The sequence below is a fragment of the Lutjanus erythropterus genome, chromosome 9 (assembly GCF_056507025.1).
Source record: "Lutjanus erythropterus isolate fLutEry1 chromosome 9, fLutEry1.hap2, whole genome shotgun sequence".
In the NCBI taxonomy this organism is placed as follows: domain Eukaryota; kingdom Metazoa; phylum Chordata; class Actinopteri; order Lutjaniformes; family Lutjanidae; genus Lutjanus; species Lutjanus erythropterus.
In genome coordinates this window covers 27,087,316-27,095,734 of record NC_139325.1, presented here as the reverse complement: position 1 = coordinate 27,095,734, position 8,419 = coordinate 27,087,316, and the positions used below count along the sequence as shown (strand labels likewise).

The 8,419-nt window shown below is 35.7% G+C and overlaps 1 protein-coding gene across 1 annotated transcript in view; it reads left to right on the top strand.

Moving 5' to 3' along the window:
- The first annotated feature begins 931 nt into the window (after positions 1-931).
- lmna (lamin A) overlaps positions 932-8,419 on the top strand; it is a 55,528-nt gene continuing 48,040 nt past the window's right edge. Inside the window, exons 1-2 of the mRNA XM_084726943.1 lie at positions 932-1,114; positions 1,353-1,476. The gene's annotated coding sequence lies outside the window, so the exon portion shown is untranslated. The remainder of the gene's footprint in view (positions 1,115-1,352; positions 1,477-8,419) is intronic.

The following is an 8,419-nucleotide window of genomic DNA, read 5'->3' as shown; positions in this document are numbered from 1 at the left end:
ATATATGTTTTCTTCAAACAATGCATGCTGGGAAGTCTGCAAATATGTGGCTCATGTTTCTTTAGAGACTTCACTTAATGAGTTGATTGAACTCACCATCTCAAATCAAAAGACTAAAAATGATTCCAGTACACATTGTTTGCTAGCTAGACAAAAAAGAAAACAGTTATATTTTTTTCTAGCTAGCTAAAAAAGTTGGTTAGCCTAGTAAGCTTACTCATGATGGTTCAGCAGAGAATGAGTTTACTTAAGTCATTTCAAACCATTTTAAAAGTTAAACCTCCGTAAGTGTAAATTCACTGCATTGCAGTTTAAATTGTAGTTTAAAGTTTTTGTGCAACAGAAATAAATTTAATCTGGATATAGAGTAAAAGAACATAACTCTTAGGTTTTAAAGAGAGGTTTAAATTCATTCTTAATTTTGAGCTAGTCTTAAACATCGGTGCAAAATAATATAAAGTTAAGCCTTGATTTTAATAAGGCTTAAAACATAATCCTTGATGGTGCAACCCAGCCTTAAAGTGTTTTTTTTTTTTTTTTTTTTTTTATCTTTCAAATCAGCATCTTTACATATATTGCATCCATCCCATCTCAGTTGAATTCAGTGTCTGGGAGAAATGTCAGTTCATAGAATAAAACTAAATTGTTGCTTTTACTCAAAGACATAGCTATAAATAGTAAAACCATAGAAACTAATATGATTTGCAGAGCTCTCTTATTTTTCCCAGAGCCGTGTGTACATATATTTTTTTTTATTTTAGAATTACAGATTTGACCTGCCCTCATTAAAAAATCCTCCCCAGCTAAAACTGATCTCAATACAAACCGGACCAGAGCGTCGATGATGGTCGCCAGGTGGCGCCTATAGGCTGCAATGTAATTAGCAGAGATTGGCAGCCTAATCAAGTGTGTTGATTTGCAGGTGGCTGTCGGCTGCTGGTTCGGCTCGGAGGAGTTCTCCTTCACCGATTTGTTCAAAGAACTACCGGCCCGGTGGATAATATCATGATTAAGTGGACTGTCGACATTTTGAAAGGTCAATAGTGACCGTGGAGAGGGGGGGACATGTTTTAAACGACCGCGGAGAAGCTTAATTTTTCACCAAAGAGACACGGTGAGACGTCCAGACTGCTGAGTCAATACATGTCGCAGTATTTTAATCTTAAAGCCGCTGTATGTTGTGTTTGGGGTGCTTGTTTTTTTTAATACGTGGTGTCGTGGAGGGTGTTGAATTTGTGCATGAACTCTGTGACCCATGTTGAAAGATGCCACCGTCAAGTTTTCATGCGGCGTGTCAGCCAGTGGGTGGCGCTTACTGTCTTTCTGTGCTTTGTGAATGACTCGTCCGGCAGGCAGACAGACAGGCAGCAGGAAGACAGGGGGCGCCAGAGAGACGCAGTGTGACAGCTGCAGCATCATTCATGAGGACAGGAGAGCAGGGGTGGACGCTCTGGAGGCTACACCCAGCCTGTGGTGGTAAGTGACTAAGTATATTTACTCAAGTATTCGTACTTTACTTGAATGTTTCCATTTCCTGTTACTTTGTAGACTCACTTATAATCCAGTACAGTTCAGAGGGAAATATTGTACTTTTTACTGCACTAAATTGATGCAGATTTAAGTTAATATACAAAATTAAATTAACAAATTTTGCTGTATTATTAAAGATTAAGGCAATACTTTTTTTTAACTATCCAGCAGTACATAAGATAATTCAAATTAGCTCAGTATTTTGGTGATGCACAAATTAATACATCAAGCAGCTATAAACCTATAATATAATATTACATGGCTTTGCTAAATACTCGGTTCTGATTGGTCAGTTACTGCATTCTAAGGGCTGTCATTTCTGTATAGCAGACCGTTGGGACACAGCTCTGATCACAGACTCTGGAGAACAATGAACAATAAAGTCATTGTAAAATCACTAAAATAATATTTTGTGTCAAATTATTGATTTTTTTTTGGTTCATACAAGCAAGATAATGTACAGTGAGCAGTTTACTTTTGTGAAATAAAGCCAAAACACATTTCAAAATGAATATATTTATATATATTCTGCTTATTACATGGCTTTTAATCAATAATTTGACACAAAATATTAATGTAAACATTTTATTGCTCTAAGCTAAGAACTTCGTCCATAGCAACGGTCTGTTCTTCATAGCAACGGTCAGCTGTTCAGAAACAACAAGACATTAGAATGCTATAATTGACCAATGAGAGTCAAGTATTTAACAATACTGTGTAATAGAATTAAGATGTTACATGGCTTTGTTAAATATTTGACAGATTGGACAGTCATATTCTAAAGTCTGTTATTACTGAATAGCAGACCGTTGTTATGTATAAAAGACTGTTGCCATGAAAAACAAGCCGTTGCTAGGGATGCAGTTGTGGTCATGGAGTCTAGAGGAGCAATAAAATCATTGTGTAAATCAGCAAAATTATTTTTGAATTAATATTTTGTGTCAAATGATTGTTTTTTTTTTTGTATTTAAGTAAGTATCCAAGTAGTAAGAGGAACAAACAGTGTGTGAAGTAGTCCCTGACAGGGTGGTGCAGAGGGGTCTTTAATCACCCTGAAATACATTATCCCTTACATATAATGGAAATAAGTCATTCTGCATGTTTAGTGCTTTTACTTTTAGTGCTTTAAATATGCATTGTGATGCTGATACTTTTGTACCTCAGTAAAATTTTACCTAAAAGATTACCAAGAGGGAACCTCGAGCAAAAGCTAGCCCGAAAAAATGTTATGTTGCGTTGAACAGAAACATTTGCATGAAGTTCTTGGAGGGTTACCAAAAGGCTGTCAGCAGAGAACCTTAGGGCAACATGACAAAAATTATTCCCAAAACACATGACTTCATGTGATTACTGGAACCTTTTGTGAATGTTATTTGAACAAAAACATTTGCCATGAATGTAAAATGTTGTTGGGGTTGCCAGATAGAAACCTGGAACGAACGTTTTGGGATTGTTATGTAAGGGAATAATGTACAGTGAGCAGGTTGTTAGCAAAAAATAAAGCCCAACAGGGTGATTGAATCATCCTGAAGGGGTTTATTTTTCAATAGCATGTTCACTGAACATTATAAAACTTATTTCATGGTTACTTGCCAAAAGAATCAATAAGTCGACACAAAATATTAGTTTTAAAATAAAATTTATGGTTTTAAAAATGATTTAGTTATTGTTCCTACAGAATCTCTGATCAGAACTGTCCATAGCAACGGTCTGTTCTTCATAGCAGCGGTCTGTTCTTCATAGCAACTGTTTACTATACAGAAGTAACAGACCACAGAATGCTGTGATTGACCAATCAGAAACGAGTATTTAACAAAGTCATGTTTATCTGCTAAATAAATGTAATGGAATAAAAAGTGCAGTATTTTATCTCTGAACTGTAGTAGAGTATAAATATGAAATATCATAGATTTTTATTCAAGTACTGATCACTGATCGTTGCCACACTCAGTATTTTTACTTTACTGAGACAACTGTAAATACAGATTAGATGAGACACTGACAGAACATGCTGGTAAGAACAGATGTGGCTCCAGAGGTGAGATAATTCACCACTGAAACATGTTACAAACAAGATATTCAAACCTACAGTCAGTGAGGATTATTCAGGCCTTGTATTCTGTCCCATTTACAGTTTCCTCAATTTCCCCTCGGGACAGTTACTTCCTCATATTGACGATTGTAGTAATGATCTTCCCTCCGTCATGGTTTATATCTGTTTAGACCCACCCAAGAAAGAACGGTTTCTCATATCAAAGAGAACACATTGTGCAGCCTGTACCAGCAATATTTATTCCATGTTTCCTGCACATTATGAACAATTGCATAAGAAAAGTAAAACTGTAAAACATAAAATGAAAAAAAAGAAAATAAAACTTACTTATAAAGCAACAATTGTTGCATTATAGTATGTGTCATACATGTAGAAATGGACTGAATATCAAGCTAATATTTAGCTTTACTTTGAAACACCAAAAAAGGAAAAGAGTATTATTTGTAGTTGATATCCTTAACTATTCTCAAAGCATATCAACGACTCTTTTGCGTTGGACAGAGATATGGTAACAGTCTTTTATTAATGATTAATGCACATGTGTGAAGAATGGTAGCAGAGATAACACAGAGGGAGTGTTTTAGAAATATAACTGCTGCTGCTGCTGAGGTGCAAAGCAAACGCAGATGCACTCAAAGACAGCTAGCGAATTTCTGAGGAAGTGACTGGTAGTCTGTCAAATGAAAGATTAAGGTGATAAATGTATTTTTAAATCATACCAATTAGTCACCGTTGTTTGTCCACGTTATCTGAAAATTAATCAAGACATGAGATATACTGGCGTCTGTGCAGGAAGTTGAGAAAAGGTGATAAGGAATGAAAAACAGGAGCTGTTGTATGGACTGCAGAGCATGTGTGAGCTGCTCTCCGGTTTTTAAACTGCAATCTTTATAGTCACCAACATGGCTCTGAACAATTCTTAAAGGAGAATTATGTATTATGTTTACAGTACTAACCGATAAAATAGCCATGATTTGTAATCAGATATTAAAGCTGGCTTTACAGTGAAACTTTCATGCAATTAGCTGCCGGTTGCACATTGCATGAACCATGCCCCCCTCCAGTGAAAATCACATTTTTAATCTTGTCCATGTAGTGTTTTTTTCATGTGTTACAAGACTTTAAGTTGGTGTGGGGTGTGGAGGTGGCCGGGGCTATTCATGAATGCTTGAAAACTAAATGAAGGCAAGGTGTAGAGCTATATGAAAGTCAATTTAACAAGGTATTTTGCCGAAAGAAAAAAAAAATCAGACACAGTTGTTACTTCTTGCAGAGCATTTTATATTGTAAAAACCATGATTGGTGGTGAACTTTAATTCAACTTGACAGTTACATGAGGCAATTAAAAATAATCAAATTCTGAAGAATAGGAAGAGAGGTATTGGTGAATTAATGCTTATTGACACGCTGGAGTAAAAACACAGCCTCCTGGCTACTCAAAAGAGAGACCAGTGGATAATTTCACACTCGTTGATCTTCACATTACTATGAAATTGTAGGTTAAAAAATGATTGTATTTTATATAACAGCTCTGATTCTTATTAAAACTTTATATTAAGACACAGCTATAACTAAGTTAGCTGTAACAGTAGTAATCAGTATATACAAAAAGTACACAGCAGTAATAATGTAAACAAACCTTGCCTTGGTCCCATAACAGCGTTACCAACCTTGTATGAAGTCAACGAGGATAATCTTGTTCTGAAAACATCCAACAGACCATTTTCTCTTTTACTATTGTGATGATAAGCCGTTGTCAAGTTGAAGTCGTTCAGTTAGAATTGGTTGAAATGCTGGAATGTTTTATGTCATATCTGACATGTTATCGACGTTTTTACTGGCTGTTGCATGAAACTAGTTTCACAAAGTTAAGAGTTTTGCAACTGTCGCTGCAGAGTTTCAGACGTGTTTCAGAGGGCTTCACAGCATGCAACTGAACTGCAACTTTCAAGTTTCAACAAACTAAAGTTGTGTGAAAGTTTGACCGTGTAAAGCCAGCCAAAGAAAACATGCTAAGTTGAAATACCAGCTTCTCCGGCAACAGTGCCACAGCCAGCATGTTCTCCATTCTGGTCTGGAACATCTGTTTTTGTTTGCCCACTTCACATTTATTAGAGTTAAAATTAATCCTGAATGTTTCCCAAATGAGTGAGTGTCTGTTTATGGCTTGTCAGATATCCTTCAAAATCTTTTAGAAGAAGATCTTGTGTACTTTTGGACAAGTGGGCTTTTGTTTTCAGGATAATGATCTTATCTTTACATTGACAGTCCATTGATGGTTATAAACAGCTGATCACCTTACAGTGTAGGAATTTTCATCGCTTGGTATTGTCTAGTTATAATGTGCTTGTCTTGCACTTACGTAGCTTCTGTCCCTGCAGCCTGCAGGCAACCTGCCTGAGCTCCAGTCTGTGGAGGAGTGGGTGGGGGAAAACAACTTGCTTCAACCACAGATCATACACTAAATAGAGAATCAGTGTATTTAATAAATCATTTATGGCTCCAATTCACTATTTGGACTGTAATTTGGTCTTACGTACTGCTCCTTTAAAGAGTGCCTTCCCACATCAGACTTCCTCATGTTTATGTTCTTTGTCATTGGTCTTTTTTTCCCCAAGGAAAGCCACAAGTCAGTAGCTTCTAATGGAGAAATAGATTGCACAATGGGCACGCCTTGTTTTTTGCTGCCCGCATGGAATGCCGTGAGAGCAGAAAGAGAGAGAGAGAAGAAAGACAAGGAGTAACTCAGGGACAGGAAGAAGACTGACTGCTAATGCATTGTTCTGTACTTGTCCTGCCTTCTGAGTTGCACCACAGTCTGTCATGCCTGTTCCTGTCTCTGCACTTGATCAGTGCATCTGGGATTCAGACCCCAACTATGTATAAAACAGACTTGAATGGGAGGAGTTTATTGGTAGCTGAAAAGTTAAGGTTAACTTTTTGACTTTGCCACATCTCATCTTTTAAAGCAGCATCCAAACAATCCTCAATAATAACTAGATTCCGAGCTTCAAAAACTTGCTCTCATTTAAATCCAAGTAAGTATAAAAAGAGCAGCGCTCCAACAGCTAATACATCACTGTGCAAATTTTATTTTTCAACAGACAATTAAATAACTATTTTTAATAGATTAATCGACTCACTTTTCAAGTAAAAATGCTGAACATTACTTGCACCAGCATTTTACATTGTGAATAATTTCTGCTTTTCTGAGTTTAAATATCCTTGTAAACTGAATTTCTTTGGGTTGTTGTGGACTGTTGGTCACCCTAAATGAACAATTTGAATGTGTCACGTTTTGTTGTGTGTAGTTGTGTTGACCACGTTTTGCAATTTTCTGACAACAAAATGATTCATGACAAAGATCATTGGATGCAGCACCCATTAATGACTCACAATTATATTTAGTATTTGAAGGAAAAGCCCCACAGATTTTTTTTCTGTTAGAGGTGAAAACACACAGTTTACTCTTGAAAATGTTGAGACACATGGCCACACCTGAGCAGAGTTGGCAAAAGTACACACATTGTTTACTTATGTAAAGTTCATATACTTGCGTTAAAAAAAAAAAAAATCAAAAAAGTGAAAAAGTACAGGCTCTGAAATATACTCAAAGCATAAAGTAAAAAGGACATTCCTAGCAGCTGTCTCTGTGCAAAGTGAACCAAAGCTCACTTTTTCTTTCAGTCAAGTCTCCCTCTCTTCTGTGTCTCGTCTTGTTACATCTTTTATGACATTTTTGTATTTTTTTGTCTGCCATCGAGTCACCAAGGAATGTTCTTTTCTGTGTGTTATTGTCCCATCAATTTAAGTTAAATTAAGTCTTGAGTAAAAGTAAAACGTTGTCAAAACAAACTTTTAACATTAAGTTAACAGGCTAAATATCACTGTTTTGAAGCACATTTTGAATCTAGTGGTTCCAAGCATTTGACACAACTCTTGTAGTTTCCTCTTTTATGTATCTTAGTATATTTATATACTAGTGGAAATTCAGGTTTCTATGAGCCGTTGTGACTAACATCAAACAAAGGAATATTAAGAACAACTCTAAGCTAAACTCAGTTGACTGCTTATACTTTAAATGCTGTAATGGAAATAATACAATTCCACTGTGGACATTAATGGGTTAATTAATTATCGTTTGTGCACAGAGACAACATAAAAGTAGTAAAAATCAACTTTATTATCAATTCTGCCATGCATACAGGACATAAAGAGGATTAAAATGACATTTCTCTCTGGCAAACATGCACATACTCAAACAACAATGGTTAAAAATACTAGGATATTAATAAAATACTAAAGAAGAACTTTATACACAAGTTAAGCAATAATAATAATAATGATGATTATAATGATAACTTTATTTATATAGCACTTGTAAAAAAAAAAAAAAAAAAAAAGGGTTGCAAAATGTTTTACCAAGACATAAAAACAAAAGAAATTACAAAATACATGAAGTTAGATACTGCAAAAATTAGAAAAAAATGGACCTCTTACACTGGATTTTGTAAGTGGTTTTCCTGCCGTATTTTGAACTAGTTGAAGTTTAGAGAGGTTGCATTGTGTGAGACGGGAATACAGCAAGTTACAACAGCCTGACCAGGATGTAATGAAAGCGACAGTTTCCACATTCCAGAGGCAAGAGGTCGGGGAAGGACAAAAACAAGGCACACATGCATATCTCGTACTTTAGATAATAATGAACTGCAGTGAATAACTACATTGCAAATAATGGAGATGGATATTTCCTCTACCCGGATAATATCATTAATAATTGGAAAAAATAGCTCCATGATTACCTCAGCATAGTTAAAAAAAAGGTTGCATCTACTT